At 42.6% G+C, this 20,086-nt stretch overlaps 1 protein-coding gene across 3 annotated transcripts in view; it reads right to left on the reverse strand.

The window, feature by feature from the left end:
- The window catches only part of MYLK (myosin light chain kinase), a 281,600-nt gene that overhangs the window by 223,819 nt on the left and 37,695 nt on the right, over nucleotides 1–20,086 (reverse strand). Inside the window, exon 1 of one of the 3 annotated variants that reach the window (XM_061408344.1) lies at nucleotides 114–255. The exons of 1 other annotated variant lie outside the window; for it this stretch is intronic. The gene's annotated coding sequence lies outside the window, so the exon portion shown is untranslated. Of the gene's footprint in view, nucleotides 1–113; nucleotides 256–20,086 lie in introns of those variants that run through there. One more of the 3 variants, XM_061408131.1, reaches the window with a different exon arrangement.

A 20,086-nucleotide genomic window follows, 5' to 3' on the forward strand; every position in this document is an offset into this window, starting at 1 on the left:
CCTTGAGGGCAGTGGTCCCTCCTGGCTGCCCAGGAAGGCACACAGTTCCCCTCTCCGCAGCTCCTCAGGGTGGGCTGAGGGGGAGTAGTCAACAGCATAAACTGCACACTCACCAACAGGCGGCTCTGCTGTTTGCTGTGGCAACTGGGCCAGGAGGACAAGGGAAGAAGTCCTGGAGGGCTGCCTTGCTGGGGAAACCTCAGCCAGGATGCTCCTGAAGAGTTCTGAACTCTAGCAGGGGCAGCCGATTTAGCAGCCCCCTGGGCAGTGCCTGGCAGAAAGGAGCACAGGAAAAGCCGAGTCAGGGACAGACACACCAAAGGGAGAGGGAGCGGCCAGCCGGGAGGAGCCCATCAGCGGAGTGGCTGGTGGAAACATCCCAAGGACAACAATAGTTGCTTTTATGACTGTGTGTGGGGGTTATGGGTTTAGAGTTCAGGAACAATAGTTACGAGGAGAACCAGAACGAGGTGCTTTCTTCCTCCACAGAGGACCGATGCTGGAACGCCAGGGAGGATGGAGCTCGGTGAGGCTGCAGGGTCTGGGAGAGGCCATGGCAGGCGTGGGGAGGAAGGCCACCTGGGAGGCCTCTCAGGAGGCTGTTGGGGCCTCTGGAGGGACATGACCAGGGGAAGAGTTACTGACAGCACAGGGAGAAAGTACCCACAACTGGGAGAAGACTGTCCTCTGGAATGAGTGAGTCCCCACCCCGACAGCCCCCGGACCCAGTCCACATCCATGCCACAGGCAGGCAGCCCTCATGGCCCACCCCTCAGCCTGACCCAGGCTCCTGAAACTTACTCCTTCTCCCCACTTTAGAAACCTGTTTCCCACCAGCAGCAAACCTCATATATTCCTTAAGAGAGAAACAAATACCTAGAACATGCAGTAAATCCACTGTATCACAGGAACAAATGACTGACCTCTGAGCCCTTCATGTGCTGCCCTTCCAGAAGGTGCATCAGTAAAGCTGTGCAGGTCGCTGCATTAGTGTCCGACTGTGTACAACCCTATGGACTGTAGCCTGCCAGGCTCCTCTGTTCGTGGGATTATCCAGGCAAGAATACTGGAGAGGGTTGCCATTTCCAACTCCAGGGGATCTTCCTGACCGAGGGATCAAACCTGCGTCTATTAAGTCTGCCTCATTGGCAGACATGTTCTTTACCCCTAGTGCCACCTAGGAAGCCCTATTAGTTGGAGTCTTTGTAAACTGCCCTGGTGGCTCAGATGGTAAAGCGTCTGCCTACAATGCAGGAGACCTGGGTTTGATCCCTGGGTTGGGAAGATCCTCTGGAGAAGGAAATGGCAACCCACTCCAGTACTCTTGCCTAGAAAATCCCATGGATGGAGGAGCGTGGTAGGCTATAGTCCATGGGGTCGCAAAGAGTTGGACACGACTGAGCAACTTCACTTTGCTCACTTGTAAACTCAAAGGAAATTAAATAGTCAAGGTGGGAATTTAAGCAGAGAAAGTACTTTCAGGTGGAAAGGTCCTTATACATCCCTTCATCACACAGGACATCTAGAGGGTGAACATTCAGTCTAGGGTGGTGCCCCACCCTCGACTTTGGGTGTACTTTGAAGTGGAAATGGGAGGGACTGGGCCCTCCAAGGAGGGGTAGAATGCCCACCCTGTTACAGTCCTGTGGCTAGACCTTCTTTCCCACCTGCACAGGCAGCTTCAGCAGAAAGCTGATGCCAAGAGTGCTGGCCCCATCTGAACCCACTTTCCTGATAATCTGCGTGGCCCTCAGGACCAGGTAGGAGCTGAAGCAGGACAGCATTTCTGTAAGTAATAGTTTCTGCGTCTCTTATGGCCTAAGCCAGTCAGTCCCAGCAGAACTTCCCTCAACCAAGCAAGCTGGGTCCATCTGCTGCCCCTCTCCTCAAGGATTCTCCACCCTTGGTAAAGGGCTCAGGCACCTGCCACTTGACCTTGACTCCACCTCCAGCCAGAGCACACTTGACACCTCATCCTCACCAGCCACTCCTCCACTGGCTGCCAGCAGGAGGCACCTCCTCACCCGCTCCTCCTCCTCCTGTGCCTCAGACCACATCATCCTACCCTGTGCCCAGAGGAGCCCATTCTATGCTCATTCTTCTGTCCAGCAGATTAGGCTACTCCTAGCTATAATCCTTTCACAACTCAACCTTACCAAGGATTGTTTCTGAAAGGACCCAGAGTCACTCACAAGAAAATATAAAATTAAACTGAATATTTAAAAAGTGAAACTGTGTAAAAGCTGATAATACAAGTAAAATGGTTTCCTAAGTGGAGTATGCAAAATTGTCAAGCATTACATCTATCCCTGAGTTTCATGACACTCACAGTAAAAAAGGGAAATAGAATGGGTCACATAATTCTCCATGCTGTGAGGATGCAAAGGCATGTCATAGAGAAACTGGACCTTCCAGGGCTAATCTCTGCAGAGAACGGCCAATTCTACTCATAGACTTGTTAAAAATGTTCATTTATTTGGCAAGGAGCCTGAAAGGCTACAGTCCATAGGGTTGCACAAAGTTGGACGTGACTGAAATGAATTCACACACATGCACGCTGGGTCTTAGTTGCAGCATGTGGGATCTTTAGCTGTGGCATGTGGGATCTAGTTCCTTGACTAGGGATCGAACCTGGGCCTCCTGTTGAAAGCTCGGACAGAGTTTTAGCCACTGGACTGCCAGGGAAGTTCCCTACCCATAGGCTTTTCAGAAAAAATACTCACTATTTGGCCCCTTTTAAATATCAACACTTAAACGAAAGCAAGGAAATATTAAAACATGACTTGAGATTTTTGCAGGGAGCTAAAGCAACGTGGTTTGGGCTAAGGGTCTAGAAGCTTAAACTTATGGTTGCCCAGCGCAGGGAGCAGGGGGTAGAGAAGGAATAGTTAGGGAGTTTGCAATGGACACATACATAAGGACCTACTGTTTAGCACATGTAACTTTGCTCAAAGTTATGTGGCAGTCTGGATGGGAGGGGAGTTTAGAGGACAATGGATACATGTATAAGTATGGCTGGGTCATTTGAATCTATTACAACATTGTTAATTGGCTATCAGATCAGATCAGATCAGATTAGTCGTTCAGTCATGTCTGACTCTTTGCGACCCCATGAATCGCAGCACGCCAGGCCTCCCTGTCCCTCACCAACTCCCAGAGTTCACTCAGACTCACGTCCATCGAGTCAGTGATGCCATCCAGCCATCTCATCCTCTGTCGTCCCCTTCTCCTCCTGCCCCCAATCCCTCCCAGCATCAGAGTCTTTTCCAATGAGTCAACTCTTCGCATAAGGTGGCCAAAGTACTGGAGTTTCAGCTTTAGCATCATTCCTTCCACAGAAATCCCAGGGCTGATCTCCTTCAGAATGGACTGGTTGGATCTCCTTGCAGTCCAAGGGACTCTCGAGAGTCTTCTCCAACACCACAGTTCAAATTGGCTATACCCCAATACAAAATAAAAAGTTAAAAAAAAATAAAGTGTCAGTGACATTGTTATTGCTGTTGTTCAGGCACCCAATTGTGTCTGACTCTTTGCAACCCCATGGACTGCAGCACTCCAGGCCTCTCTGTCGCTCTGCATTATCTCTGTGTGCAAGCAATACAGCAATGACGAATTTAAAAAAAAGACACAGAGGTTCTCAGGGCACCTCACCATGTATTCTTCAGGGAAGAAGAAGGTTTGAGGTGGAGGAGCACTAGGAAATGTGGTGGGATTATTAACTGCTATAATGACGGGGTGGGGGGGCAGGCAAGGATGCTAATATCCTACATTAAACAGAATACTCCTGATAAAGAATTATCTCATCTAAAATGCTAATTGTGCCCCGTTGAGAAACACTGGAAGAGGAATCAGTAATTAGCACGACTCTTCTAATGCCTTAAATACCAGTGAAATCTTCAGAGAGCTGACAGCAAAGATTACAAGAACATCCGCTCTGGGACTACAGATGAAGGGGCATGCAGGCTTCTGATGTGTCAGTCTTGCTGGTAGTGACACGAAGACCGTCCTGTGAGGGGGTTGGAGCCAGATGAATATTGTTAACTGGGGAGACAGCAGGAAGATGGGGAGCTATAAGGATGCCTGTGGAAAGGGACAAACCTCTCCTGCTTTTCATTTTTTCATATTGGTAAGCGAGGATACAACTGGGACACCAAAACTGCACATCAACACATCACAGGAGAATCTAGTCGAGAGCACTAATTGGGTAGTGTGGTACCCAACTAGCATCACCTGGGAACTTGTTGACAATTCTACCTACTGAAGACAAGAAACTCTGAAAGTGGGTCCAGCCAGGTGTGTTTTAATAAACCCTCCAGGTGAGTCTGAATCAGGCTCAAGTTTGAGAACCACCAATCTAGAAGGTTTAGGGCTAACCACGGCAATTGGTCGGAGAAGGCAATGGCACCCCACTCCAGTACTTTTGCCTGGAGAATCCCATGGACGGAGAAGCCTGGTAGGCTGCAGTCCATGGGGTCGCTAGAGTCGGACATGACTGAGCGGCTTCACTTTCACTTTTCACTTTCATGCATTGGAGAAGGAAACGGCAACCCACTCCAGGGTTCTTGCCTGGAGAATCCCAGGGACGGGGAAGCCTGGTGGGCTGCCGTCTATGGGATCGCACAGAGTCAGAGACGACTGAAGCGACTTAGCAGCGGTAGCAGTAGCATGGCAACTGGTCACCAGAGATATTTTAAAAATGCTGTCTCACCTCTGTGCAGAGTCTCTATTAGACTCTGAGAGGGAGGGAGATGTTGCAACATATCTGTTGCAGGCCAATTATCCAAGGTGGAGGGTCTGAGAAGGAAGACCTAGTGATGAGAAATGAGACTAAAGAGTGAATTACCAAGGGTCAATTTAAGTCTCAAGTCAGATTAATCATCCTAGAATGATTTTTTTTTAAATTGAAGAATAGTTGATTGAAATATTATATTAGTTTTAGGTATACAGCATAGTTATTTAGTATTTTTATAGATTATACTCCATGTAAAGGTATTATAAAAATAATGGTTATAATTCCCTGTGCTGTACAATATATCCTTGTTGCTTGTCTATTTTATACATAGCAGTCCATGGGGTCTCTAGGAGTTGGACACAACTGAGCGACTTCACTTTCACTTTTCCCTTTCATGCATTGGAGAAGGAAATGGCAACCCACTCCAGTGTTCTTGCCTGGAGAATCCTAGGGATAGGGGAGCCTGGTGGGCTGCCGTCTGTGGGGTCGAACAGAGTCCGACATGACTGAAGCGACTTAGCAGCAGCAGCAGTCTACATCTCTTAAAGCCATACCTCTGTCTTGCCCCTCCCTCTTCCCTCTCCACATTGGTATCTACTAGGTTGTTTTCTTTACTGGTAAGTCTGTGTTTGTTTTGCTATACGTATTTTATTCATTTTTTATATTTTACATATAAGTGATGACATACAGTATTTGTCTTTTTCTGACTTATTTCACTCGCATAATACTCTCTAGGTCCGTCCATGTCATTGCAAAGGGCAGAATTGAATTATTTTATGGCAGAGTAATATTCCACTGCATACATCTTTCACACCTTCTTTATCCATTCATCTGTTGATGGACACTTGAGTTGCTTCCATATCTTAGCTATTGTAAATAGTGCTGCTATGAATACTGGGGTGCACATGTCTTTTCAAAGTATACTTTTCCAGATATGTACCCAGGAGTGGAATTGCTGGATCACATGATAGTTCTATTTTTAGTTTTTTGAGGAACTTCTGTACTGTTTTCCATAGTGGCTGCACCAATTTACATTCTCACCAACAAGGTGGGAGGGTTGCCTTTTCTCTACATCTTCAGCAACATTTGTTATTTATAGGCTTTTTGATGATAGCCAACTCAACACGTGTGAGGTGGTATTTCATTGCTGTTTTTACTTGTATTTCTCTTATAAATAGCAATGTTGAGCATCTTTTCATGTGCCTGTCAGCCATCAATACGTCTTCTTTGGAAAATTGTCTATTCAAGTCTTCTGCCCATTTCTTGTTTGGATTTTTTTTTAAATATTAAGTTGTATGAGATGTTTGTATATTTTAGAAGTTAACCCCTTGTTGATTGCATTATTTGCAAATATTTTCTCCATTCAGTAGATTGTCTGTTTTGTTGATGGTTTCCTTTGCTATGCAAAAGCTTTTAAATTTAATTAGGTCCCATTTGTTTATTTTTACTTTTATTTCTTTTGCATTAGGAGCTAGATTTCCCCCGAAAATACAGCCACAATTTATGTCAGAGTATTCTGTCTACATTCTCCTCTCCTTTATGTTTTCATGTCTTATATTTAGTTCTTTAATTCATTTTGAGTTTATTTTTGTATATGGTGGGAGGAAATGCTCTAATCTCATTCTTTTACATGTAGCTGTTCAGTTTACCCAGCACCACTTACTGAAGAGACTATCTTTTCTCCACTGTGCATTCTTGCCTCCTGTGTTTTAGATAAATTGACCACAGGCTTGTGGGTTTATTTCTGGGTAGAAGAATTTTGCTTTTAATCAAACTTGTACTTCTCTGTGAATAGCCAATACATTTATATGATTCAAAATGCAAAAGATTCAAAGGGTATGCAATAAAAGGTCTTTCACCCTCCCCTGTTCCTAGGTACTCAGCTCCAACTTCCTTCCCTCAGATCCAGCTGTGACATCATTGTCTCTTAGGGACATGTATAAAAATATGTACATAGACGCTTTTCCCCCACTTTCTTTCTTAAAAACAAATGATAGCATATTACACAATCTGTTTTGTATCTTGATTTTTTCACTTAATATATTTTGGGGATTATTCCATATTAAACACATCAAGAACCACCTAGAAGACTTCCAAGTGTCTAAGAACATATAACACCTCAGGGACATGTGTGCCTTCCCTAAAGAGGAGGAGCATCTGTTAGGCCATTATATGATTCCTGTGAATTTCACAGTGAACCCCCTACAGAGAAATTGTACTAAAATTCTCCATTTGGAGAACTCTACTAGGGCTGTATTTATAAGTTGTTTTATAACAGGAGGAGGCAATATGGAAACTCTGAGGTCATTAAAGTGGATGAGTAACACCACCATATAAGACCAGCAGCCAGTGGGTCACACACCCTGTGATACACAGTAGACGGGAGCTCGAATACTAGGGAGAACTCAAAGCCACGAGAGCTCTCGGAAGCTTTTGCTGCAAGACTAACAGCCGTAAGTCACATTTTATCCACAGGAACTAGCAAAACACATGAAAGGACAAAGACAGGGACTAGCTAAGAGCACTTAGGAGAGTCAGCTTTCAACACTTAGAATCAGATACACAACACAGGATAAAATAATATATGTAATCTCTATCCATCTGCTAGTTTCAGTTACAGTAACATTTCCTTCAAAATTACTTTTTGTTCTGTCTGTCCTTCAGCACCATCAGTAAGATGTCTTATCCCTCCCTGATTCCTGCCAGATTCAGATCAATGTAGACTTTGAACCTAAAGCATGACGATTTCTGTTTTTTAATTTATTATTTTTTCAGTTCAGTTCAATTCAGTTCAGTCGCTCAGTCATATCCGACTCTTTGCGACCCCATGAATCGAAGCACGCCAGGCCTCCCTGTTCACCACCAACTCCCGGAGTTCATTCAAACCCGTGTCCATTGAGTCAGTGATGCCATCCAGCCATCTCATCCTCTGTTGTCCCCTTCTCCTGCCCCCAATCCCTCCCAGCATCACAGTCTTTTCCAATGAGTCAACTCTTCGCATGAGGCGGCCAAAGTACCGGAGTTTCAGCTTTAGCATCAGTCCTTCCAATGAACACCCACTGGAATATAATTGCTTTACAATGTTGTGCCAGTTTCTGCTGTACAACAAAGTGAATCAGTGACATGTATACATATATCCCCTCCCTCTTGAAACTTCCTCTTATCTCCCATCCCAGCCCTCTAGGTCATCAATAATAGCTTTATTGAGATATAATTCACATACTATATCATTAATCCATTTGAAGTAACAATTCAATGTTTGCTTGTTTTTTTTAGTACAGTCACTGATTTGTACAGCCATCAACTCAAAGCATTTAGAACATTTTTATCACCCAAAAAGAAACCCTGTACCTATCCACAGTCACTACCCCATAGCCTCTCAAATTCCCCCAGCTCTAGGCAGCCACCAATCTACTATCTGTTTCTATGGATGAAAGATAAGGAGCTTCAACAGTCTCATCGGCAGACCCAACACAACAGAGGAAACAAAATTAGTGATCTTGAAGATAGGCTACCAGAAATGACACAAATTGAAACACAAAGACATAAAGAGGGTGGGAAGAATAGAGCACCTAAGAGTTATGAAATAGTATCAAACTGGTCTGCCATAGAACTGGGTTCAATGCCTGGGTTGGGGAAGATCGTCTGGAGAAGGGAACAGCTACCCACTCCAGTATTCTGGCCTGGATAATTCCATGGACTGTATAGTCCCTGGGGTTGCAGAGTCAGACACTACTGAGCAACTTTCACTTTCACTTTCATGTGTAATTGGAATCCCAGAAAGAGAAGAAATAGATACTGATATGAAAGAAATATCTGAAGAAATAATGCCTAAAAATTTTACAAAAATAATGAAATATACAGATCCAAAAGGTTCAGAGAATTACAAGCAGTACAAATACCAAACAAAAACAATCAAACACATCTAGACATAACATATTCCAACTGCTGAAAATAAAAGATAAAAAGAAAATCCTAAAGGCAGTTGGGGAAAAGGAGAAACATACTATTTACACAGGATGAGAGTTAAGTTTTCAAGTACACTTCTCATCTGAAACAATGCAAATCAATAAACAACAAAATGACAACTTAGGAGTACTAAAAGAAAAAACTTTTAACCCAGAATTCTGCACCCATTAAACTCTCTCTCAAAAGTAAAGGAAAAATAAAAACTTTTAAAAATAAATGAAAACCTGAGAGAATTCATTATAAACAGGCTTGTCCTTCAAGAACTTTAAGTTCTTCAAACAGAAGGAATATACTAAAAAGAAGTTGGATCTAAATAAACTAAGATCTCTAAGTAAATATAAAAGACTTTTTAAAAAAATTAAGTTCTTCTAAAAGATAATTGTTTAAAGTTAAAACAATAGTAATATACTATAGATATATAGGACACATAAAAGAAAAACATATGACAATATAAAAGTTGAGAGGGAAGAACTTGGAGTATAGTGTTTTAAGACTTTTATACAATAAGTGGTATATTATTTGAAGGTAGACTGTGATTAAAGATGTATATTGTACTGGGCAGACTAAAAAATTTTTTTAGGAAGTATAATCATTAAGTTAATGAAGATAAAAATAAATAATTAAAATTCTCAATTAATCCAAAGGCAGGCAGAGAAAGATAAAGGAACAAAGAAAAGATAGAACAAATGAAACAGCTGCATGGCAGATTTTAATCCAACTATATCAATAATTCCTGGAGAAGAAATGGCAACCCACTCCAGTATTCTTGCCTAGAGAATCCCAAGGACAGAGGGCCCTGACAGTTTGCAGTCAATGGGGTCTCAGAGTCAGACATGACTGAGTGATGAACACATATATCAATAATTATGTTAAATGCTGCTGCTGCTGCTAAGTCGCTTCAGTCGTGTCCGACTCTGTGCGACCCCATAGACGGCAGCCCACCAGGCTCCGCCGTCCCTGGGATTCTCCAGGCAAGAACACTGGAATGGGCTGCCATTTCCTTCTCCAATGCATGAAAGTGAAAAGTGAAAGTGAAGTCGCTCAGTTGTGCCCGACTCTTAGCGACCCCATGGACTGCAGCCTACCAGGCTCCTCCATCCATGGGATTTTCCAGGCAAGAGTACTGGAGTGGGGTGCCATTGCCTTCTCGGAATTATGTTAAATACCAATAGCCTAATCATATCAATCAAAGATTATCAGATTGGATAAAAAAGCAGGACTCAATCATATGCTATCTACAAAAAGCCCACTTTAACTATAAAGACAGGGATAGGTTAAAAACAAAAGGGAAAAATATTAAAAATGCAGTTCAATTCAGTCGTGTTTGACTCTTCGCCACCCTGTGGACTGCAGCATGCCAGGCTTCCCTGTCCATCACCAACTCCCAGAGCTTCAAGCACCAATCAAAGGAAAACTAAAATGGTTATATTAATACCACACAAGTAGATTTCAGAACAAGGAATATTAGTAGTGATAAAGAGAGTGATTTCATGATGAAAAGGTTAATTCACTAACTATAACACTCCTAAGTGTGTATGCATCCAACAACAGAGACCCAAAGTACATTATTCAAAAACCCTTAGAACTGAAAGGAGAACTAAGTAAATCTCTAACTGTATTTGGATACTTCAACACTCCTCTCTCAGTAACTGAGTAAAAGAAAAAAAGTATACAGAAAGTAAGTAAAGATGTAGTAGAATAGAACACCACTATCAACCTACATGACTGAATTGATACTACACCTAAAAAGACAGAATACACATTCTTTTCAAGTACACAGGAAGCATTTACCAAGAGAAGCCATATTCTAGGCCACCAAGCAGAACTGAATCAATTTAAAAGAAATGAAATTATATAGAAATGTTCTGTGAGCATAATGAAATTAAATTAGAAGTTAATAACAAGAAGATATCTGAAAAAGCCCTCAAATATTTGGAGACTAAACACCACACTTCTAAATGACCCATAGATCAAAGAGGAAGTCACAAGGATATTTGAAAACACTTCAAATTGAATGATGTGAAAGCACAATACATCATATTTGAGGAGATACAGCTTAAGTAGCTAAAGTTTAGGAGGAAATTTATAGCATCAAATGCTAATATCAGAATAAAAGAAAAGCCTCAAATCTATACATGTGTATGTGTATATATGGGCTTCCCTGGTAGCTCAGCGGTAAAGAATCCTACATCTGCCAATGTAGGAGACATGGGTTCGGTCCCTGGGTCAGGAACATTCTGGAGAAGGAAATGGCAACCCACTCCAGTATTCTTGCCTGGAGAAACCCATGGACAGAGAAGCCTGGCGGCTACAGTCCATGGGGTTGCAAAGAGTTGGATATGACTTAGCAACTAAACAACACATGTGTGTATGTGTACATATATATACACACACACACATATATATATACACTTACATAAATATAGGAATACATCATTATCATGTGAGGTTTATCTTAGAAATGTAGGGTTAGTTCAACATTTGAAAATCAATCAGTATAATTTATTAATCAACTGACTAGATGAAAAAAACTAGGTGATCATTTCATTAGATGCAACAACAAAAAAAGCACCTGACAAAATTCAAATTCCATGTATGGCTCTGAGCAGCAGCTTTAGTCCGAATGCAAAACACCGGAAGGGTTCCAGAAGTCCTCTTATAAGAAAGGTATCAGCTGACATTAGAAGACTGAGTATGACGGGACAGATACTTGGCAGAGTCTTCAAATACACAATGAAATTATGTTCACGATATAGTTGTTTCAGATAGAGCTGGTTACATACAGGCAGACTTATAATGAAAAAAGAAGAGCTTCACTATTACTGGACCTGTGGGCAAAGCCCCATTTGAAGTGGGGTTATGGTGTTGGGATACTGTAGTGGGAGTGGAACGTGGCTCACCAGGGAGGGACTTGGGACCAGAATGAGTGACGGAATCTAGACTCCTCTATTGCCAGTTTAACAGCTCAAGTCTCAGTGAGCCATCCAAGGGTCAAAGCAGACCTGACTCTCAAGGGTCAAAGCAGACCTGAGTCTAGAAACCAAATTATCAAAGTACAGCTGCAAAAGCCCAGATGAATGTCAAGGGCTTTTGAGAGTCACCCCCGGCTGGGAAGTGCTAGCTGGGAGGTCATTTTGCAGTGGTGATGGCCCCTGGGGCCCTGTGCCCAGGGAGGGCTCCCACACTCCCAGGGAACATCCAGGCAACCTCCACACGGCTGTTCCCTCACGTTTGCTCTGCGGGAGAGAGCTCCCGAGCCTAGGCCTGTCTGCACTGTGCTCGGCTCCTGCGGGCAGAACACCCTGGGCACACGCCTGGAGCCCGGGCCTAGGGGCCCCAACTGGCATTTTTCGCCTAGAGAGCCCTAATGCGGGGTGGCCCAGCAACTGCTTGCAAAGGCCTCCCGTGGCTGTTTGCTTCCTTCTGCCAGAGCTAGCTTTGCTCCCCGCTCCGGCACTGGGCACGCCAAGGGCAGGCCTCCCACCCCTCGCCAGGGGCCCATGGGAGGTGCCAGGTGCCCTCGGCCAGGTGACCCCAGCATGGCGTCCAGCCCCCTCAGATGCACTCCTTACGCGTCCTTACTCCCCTGCAGCCTCCTTCCCCATGGGCAGGACCACGCTGACCTAAGAATGTGTTTGCAAGGCTTGCAGAGGGCAGGCAGACACCCAGCCCTGACTCGGGAATTGAAGCCCTGGGAGCAGGCCTGGAGGTCTGGCGTCTGAGAAGCCACACACGGGCTGACAGGCTGAGAGTCACCCCCAGCAGGGAAGCGCTGCCTGGGAGGTCATTTTGCAGTGGCAATGGCCACTTCAAGTGTACTTGAAGCCAAGAAGATTAGAAGAAACAATCGTCTCTCTTAATACATGCTTGCAAACTGGGGTACAATTTAAAGAAGCTAGATATGTAAGTGACAACACCTCATATGTTAGCATGGTTATAAGGCTCTGTTACCCTTCCCTGTGAGGCAGGATGAAAAAGCTGGGCCTTCTGAGTTAGGGGACAGGACAAGGAAGAACGTATACACGGCCTGCCGCAAATAGACCCGTGTTCTAGCAGGCACAGGGCCACGGTGATTGGCTTCACAGGGAACTCAGACCAGTTCCAGAATATCAGGGTAACAGTATACCCAAGAAAGAAAAGGGCCTAAAAAAGAAAGATGCCTCCGGCCTCTTTTGGGGGACTATACAATATGATGGTTTGATATATGTACACATTGTGAAAATATAACCACAAACAATTAACGCATCTGTCACCTCACATAGTTACCGCACATGTTTGTCTGTGGTGAGAACATTTAAGATCTATTTAAATTAGCTAATTTCAAATACATAGTACAGTATTATTATTTTTTAATATTTATTTGGCCAAGCCAGGTGTTAGTTGCAGCACTTGGGATCTTTAACTGTGGCATGTGAACGCTTATTTGTGGCAGGTGGGGTCTAGTTCCCTGACCAGGTATCAAACTTGGGCCCCGTGCATTGGGAGCATGGAGTCTTAGTCACTGGAGCCCCAGGGAAGTCCGTATAATACAATATTATTAACTACAGTCACTGTACCTTAGCTAGAGTCAGGTTACACATCAGGTCTCCAGAATTTATTCACCTTATAACTGAAAGTTTGCACCCTTTGACCAACATCTCCCCATTTTCCCACACAGTCCCCCTCCCCACCATCCACTGGCAACCAAGATTCTCTGGTTCTGTGAGTTTGACTTTTTTAGATTCCACATATAATTAAGGTCATACAGTACAGGTTTCCCCCACTTTTTCAAAGTAGAGCATTTCTATGAAACCTTTAGTAAGCATAAAGCAAAAAAAGCAATTACCTTAAGAACACATCTTGCTAACAGATGCACAAAAATAAATTGAGATAAAGCACAGATGCTCACAGACAAAGTTCAAAGCAGCCTGATGCTGAGATGCTGAGTGCAGTTCCCAGGGTTGGAGCTTATTTCCACTTTCACTGCTCAGGGTGTGTGCTGACTCTTGGACAGTTCACTGAAAAACGAACATGGGCTATTTTCACTTTTTATAGAAGCAAAAATTCTCTTAGGATTTCTTGCGGTTAGCAAAAACAGGTACTAATGTAGTTCTTTCATAGAGAGAAGTGGTGTAAAGGAAACTTTCAAAAACTGGGGAATACCTCTACAAATCTCTCTTTGCCTAGCTTATTTTACCTAGCATAATGTCCTCCAATTTCATCTATATTGTCACAAATGGAAGGATTTCCCTCTTTTTAATGGCTAAATACTATTCCACTCTATGTGTGACCGATTTGCTTTATCCATTTATCCATCAACCAACACTTAGGTTGTTTCACAATCTTGGCTTGACTTACTGTGAATAATGCTGCAGTGAACAAGAGAATGCAGGTATCTCTTTCAGATACTGAGTCCATTTCCTTTAGATAAATACCCAGAAGTAGGATTGCTGGGTCATACAGTAGTTCTATTTTTAACTTTTTGAGGAAACTCCATATTGTTTTCCATAATGGCTAAACCAATTTATATTCCCACCAACAAGTGTACAAGAGTTCCCTCTTCTCCATACCCTCACCAGCATTTATTACTTCTTGTCTTTTTTGGTTGGAGAAGACTCTTGAGAGTCCCTTGGACTGTAAGAAGATCAAATCAGTCAATCCTAACGGAAATCAATTCTGAATATTCATTGGAAGGACTGATGCTGGAGCTGATGTTCCAATACTTTGGCCACTTGATGCAAAGAAATGACTCATTAGAAAAGATCCTGATGCCGGGAAAGATGGAAGACAGGAGGAGAAGGGGATGATGGAGGATGAGATGGTTGGATGGTGTCACTGACTCGATGGATATGAGTTTGAGCAAGTTCCAGGAGTTGGTGATAGACAGGGAAGCTTGGTGTGCTGCCATCCATGGGGTCGCAAAGAGTTGGACATAAACATGACTGAGTGACTGAACTGGTCTTTTTGGTAACAACCATCCTAACAAGTTTGAGGTGATATCTCAATGTGGTTTTGAAGGAGATCCAACCAGTCCATTCTGAAGGAGATCAGCCCTGGGATTTTTTTGGAAGGAATGATGCTAAAGTTGAAACTCCAGTACTTTGGCCACCTCATGCGAAGAGCTGAGATGGCTGGATGGCATCACTGACTCGATGGATGTGAGTCTGAGTGAACTTCGGGAGTTGGTGATGGACAGGGAGGCCTGGCGTGCTGCAATTCATGGGGTCACAAAGAGTTGGACACGACTGAGTGACTGAACCGAACTGAATGGCTAGTGATGTTGAGCACCTTTTCAAATATCTCTTGGCCACTTAGATGTCATTTTTAGAAAAATGTCTATTCAAGTCCCTTGCTCATTTTTTGAATTACTTGATGTCCTTGTGGGGGCAGTTTGCTATTGAGCTAGATATACATACGTTCTTTATATGCTTTAGTTATTAATCCCCTTTAGATATATGATTTGCAAATATTTTCTCTCATTTTATAGGTTGCCTTTTCATTTCATTGCATATGGACAAGCAAAATTTTCCCAATACCGTTTGTTGAAAAGACTCTTCTTTCTCCATTGTGTATTCTTGGACCCTTGTCAAAGATTAGTTGATCATCTACATATGGGTTTATTTCAGGGCTCTCTATTCTGTTCCATTGATACATGTCTGTTTTTATGCCAACACCATACTGTTTTGGAAGGGCTGATGCTGAAGCTGAAACTCCAATACTTTGGCCACCTGATGTGAAGCGCTGACTCATTGGAAAAGACCTTGATGCTGGGAAAGATTGATGGCAGGAGGAGAAGGGGATGACAGAGGATGCCTGGATGGCATCACTGACTCAATGGACATGAGTCTGAGCAAACTCTTGGAGACGGTGAAGGATAGGAAAGCCTGGCGTGCTGCACTCCACGGGGTCACAAAGAGTCAGACACGACTGATTGAACAATAACAATGCTGTTTTGATTACTATAGCTTTCTAATATAGTTTGAAATCAAGAATTGCAATGCCTTCAGCTTTGTTCTTCTTTCTCAAGAGTGCTTTGGCTATTTAGAGTTTTTGGTGGTTCCATACACATTTTAGGATTGTTTGTTCTACTGATATTTCTGTGAAAAATGTCATTGGAATTTTGATAGGAACTGCATTGAATTTGTAGATCATGTTGGGTGGTATGGATGATTTAATAGTATTAATTCTTCCAATCCATGAATACAGGCTATCTTTCCATTTACTTGTGTCTTTAATTTCTTTCATCGGTGTCTTATAGCATTCAGAGTATAGATCTTTCACCTCCCTGGTTAAATTTATTCATATGTATTTATTTATTTACTCTTCCTGATGCTATTATAAGTGGGATTGTTTCCTTAATTTCTTTTTGAGATAGTTCATTGTTGATGCCTCCAGATTCTGACACAGGTTTTAAAGAAGACTAGTTCCTTCTGCAGCCCTTTTCCAAAGGCCACATCAATTCAGAGAGAAAAATCAAAACAAAAGCCCCAGAGCTAGAGACAGGAAGGAAGGGAAGCTATTCAAACTCCTTGTCCCTCTCCTCCATAGCACACAATAGTTGAGTCCTCTACTAGAGAAGCAGAGCTCCAAAAGAATCCCTCTGACCTGGTGTTTTCTGGTTTCAAAGCCTCTGTTTGATCACTGTCACTATGGAGACAAGTCTGGGATGCTCTGCTCTAAGTGAGGAAGCTTATCCCTTCAAATATGCTTCTTGAGTGAGCAACAAAGGAATGCACTGAACCTCAACTAATCTCATATTCTCCTGGGAGACCTCTCTCAAGAGGCACTTTCCCCCCTCTTGTCCTCACAAACCTCCCAGGTTTAACACTGTTCACCCAATAACCACATTTACATAGAGATTTACAGTTTACTTTGACCCACATCACCTTAATCAAGCCTGAAGGGTCCTCTTAAGTCACATGAGCCTCTTCTACAGTAACTAAACAAGGCCTTTGGTTTTAGGGAGCCCTTCCCCGGAAGGCTAGCAGACATGGGCCCTGCAGCTGGGATGGGACCCAGGAAGGAGGGGTAGGAGGGCAGGAAGTTTATCCGCATGACTTTTTCTTTTCCAGAGGGAAGAATCTGCAGAGGCTTGTAACCCTGGCATGCCTGATGCCCACTCCCTCAAAGCTCTTCTCAGTCTGTTCCAGGCTGTTCTGACTTGGCTCATGTTCTACATCATTCCCAGCCCCAGCTGTTCTAAGAGTGGCTGTCAGCTCTGGGGAATTTATCCTCCCTGACCTCAGATGGGTCTTCCTTAATTATGAGTTCTTAGAGTCAGCCTTGGCTTCCTATAACATAGACATAAAAAGAAAATGCTCCTTTATTTTCCTTTATTTTCTCTCCTCTATGACATCATTCTCCTTCACTTCTAGTCACCACATGTGTATGGGTTTGCCCCTCACCAAGCAACTCTCTGCAACACCAGCTGAGTGTCCTACAATTTAACTCAATTCTGACATTCTCTACCTGGAAAGAACATCAGATTCCACAGACTACACCCACTTCATATGGCAACTGCAAGTCTGGCTAGTCACCTGTACTTCTGAGCAATTGGCTCTAAGTCAGAGGTTCCCACACCTGCTCCTTAAGTTTGATCATTAGCTAGGAAAGCTCAGAGAACTCAATAAAACTAATCTAAACTATTAGATTAGTAGTTTATTACATTGGCTATTAAAGAACATGAATAAACAGTCGGATGAAGAGATACATAGGGTGAGGTCCTGAAGAGTCCCAAGCATAGGAGCTTCTGTCTCATGGAGTCTGGAGTATACCACCTTCCTAGCACATAGATGAATCAAAGTAGGAGCTCTTCAAACACCATCCTTTTGGGTTTTTATGGAGGCTTCCTATCATAGGCATGATTGATCACATCATTGGCCATTGGTGATTAAGTCATTCTCTAGCCCTTTTCCCCTCCCCAGAGGTCAGGAAGTAGAACTGAAAGTTCCAACTCTAATCACCTGGCTGGTTCTGCTGGCAACTAGTCCTCTTCCAGTGGTCTTCTAGGGGCTTTCCAAAAATCACCTCATGAATATATGCTCTGTGGTCAAAAGAGGCTCGTTATGAATAGCAAAAAACACCCATTTCATCTTTATGCTCTAGAGCTATTTAAGGAGTTAGGAACAAAAGATGTGCATATAGCTCTTAGCACTTAAGAAATTACAACGGTTTTAAGAGCTAATTCCAGAAAACATGACAAATTTACTACATCAGAGTATCACAATAGTGCTGTACTGTGCTTAGTCACTCAGTCGTGTCTGACTCTTTGGGACCACATGGATTGTAGCCCACCAGGCTCCTTTGTCCATGGGGATTCTCCCGGCAAGAATACTGGAGTGGGTTGCCATGCCCTCCTCCAGGGGATCTTCCCAACCCAGGGATCAAAGCCAGGTCTTCTGCACTGCAGGCATATTCTTCACCGTCTGAGCCACCAGGGAAGCCCATAGCTCTTAATAGTTTTATAACACTGGGGAAGTAATTTAACCCTTTTTTAACATTTTATTTTTAATTGGGGGATAACTGCAATATTGCTGGTTTCTACCTTTCTAAGCCTGTTGCTGCCTCTGTAAGATGGGAACAAATACGTCTATCCAGTGGGTCTGATGATAAGGACTGAGGCCCAGATGCCTTCTACACACTTAGTTCCTTCCCAGCCTAGCTCACTCTGCCCTCAGGGCGTAGGCAGACTCCAACCTCTTAGGAAGGCTCATAACACAAAGGTAAAATGATGTATCAACCTCTCGTTGCCTTCTCTAGCTTCTGTTTTGTGGTCACCTAAATCATTTCTGGTTGATGTGTAATTCTTTCCCTTCAGTTTTCAAAACAAACAAATAAGGGAACCTGTTCAACTTCATCTGTTTTTATTATGAGAAGCAGTGAAGAACAAAGATTATCCTAGGAGGCAAAACTTCTGGGTTCCCGTCATCCCTGCTCACTGAGTTCCTCAGCCTCTTCAGTCTCCAGGAGTTTCTTTCTAGATAACTCCTTTGCCTTACCTCCCAGAGGAAAGTGGCTGGATAGGTTGCTCCGTTACAGGCCCTTTCCACTCTAAGATCGCCCTTAAGGGAGTACCAAACATAAAATGGGAATAAATCAGACTTTGCTGAGAGACTGGTCTTGCCCTCTAGGAGTATTCTAAAATCAACCCCCACTTCTTAGAATAAACATTTCATTTGGAAATAATTTTAGATTTTCAGAAAAGTTGCTAAGATGATGCAGAGAGTTCTTTTAACCAATTTCCCCTAATGATAACATCTTACATTACCATGGTACATTTGTTAGAACTACAAAACCAATGTTAGTACACTATTATTTACTAAATTCCAGACTTTATTTGGATTTCACCACTTTTCCCACTAATGTCCTTTTTTCTGTTCCTGGATCCAATCCAGGATACCTCATTGCATTTAGGATAAAATATCTTTAAATGGTGAAAGATTTCCAACATAGAGACAAACAGAACTTCAGTAAAAAGAACATCAGAAACACTTGATGCTCTTTTTGAGCCCTCTCTTCCCTTTTTCAAGCCCTTTCCTTTCTCCCTAGAGAATCACCATCACAAACCTATTGTTTATCATTCCCAGGCACATTTGCATGGATTCCTAAATATATACATATATATAAACATAATAAACACTGTATAGTGTTGTTTTCCAGACTTTAAAACTTACATAAACATTATTCTTTTTGCATCCTTCCATAACTTGTTTTTTCATTCAACATTGTTTTGAGATCCATCTGTTAGGAAATAAAATGATGGTTCTTTCAACTGCTGTACATAATATATATAGTATTTCATTCTATGAGTACACCACTATTATCATACACCTACTGATAGACATTTAAACCATTCCCCCCCCCCTCTTTTTTTTTTGCTGCTGAAATAGATACTTTAATGCATGTTTGCTGATGCACATAAGACTCTATCTAGGACTAGAATTTCTAGGTTAAAGGTGTAACCAAATTGTTTCTTAAAGCTGTTGTACTGATCTACACTCCTTTCAGAGGTGAGTGAGTCTGTTGCTCCACTTCCTCATCCTTATTTGGAAGTGCATTCATTTTATAAATTAATTGGGAAAGAATTGGCATCTTTATGAGTCTTCCAGTTCAAGAACACAGCAGCTTTCTTTTTATTAAGGCTCTTTTTTTTCCTTTTAATAACTGCAATTTCTCCAAAAATATTCTTGTACATATTTTGGTTAGGCGTACGTTTAGGCATCTTGAGGCTTTTATTACTATTGAAAAATAGAATTTTTTAAATTAATTTTTCTAATCAGCTATTACTGGTGAATAAGATTTTGATATGTTGATTCTGTGTCTAGGGAAACTGGCAAGCTCTTACTATATATTTTCTACTTACAGACCTCAAGAAAGTCATATTGTATGCAAATAAGGACATACCTT

This window comes from Bos javanicus, chromosome 1 (genome assembly GCF_032452875.1).
Source record: "Bos javanicus breed banteng chromosome 1, ARS-OSU_banteng_1.0, whole genome shotgun sequence".
Classification (NCBI taxonomy): Eukaryota; Metazoa; Chordata; class Mammalia; order Artiodactyla; family Bovidae; genus Bos; species Bos javanicus.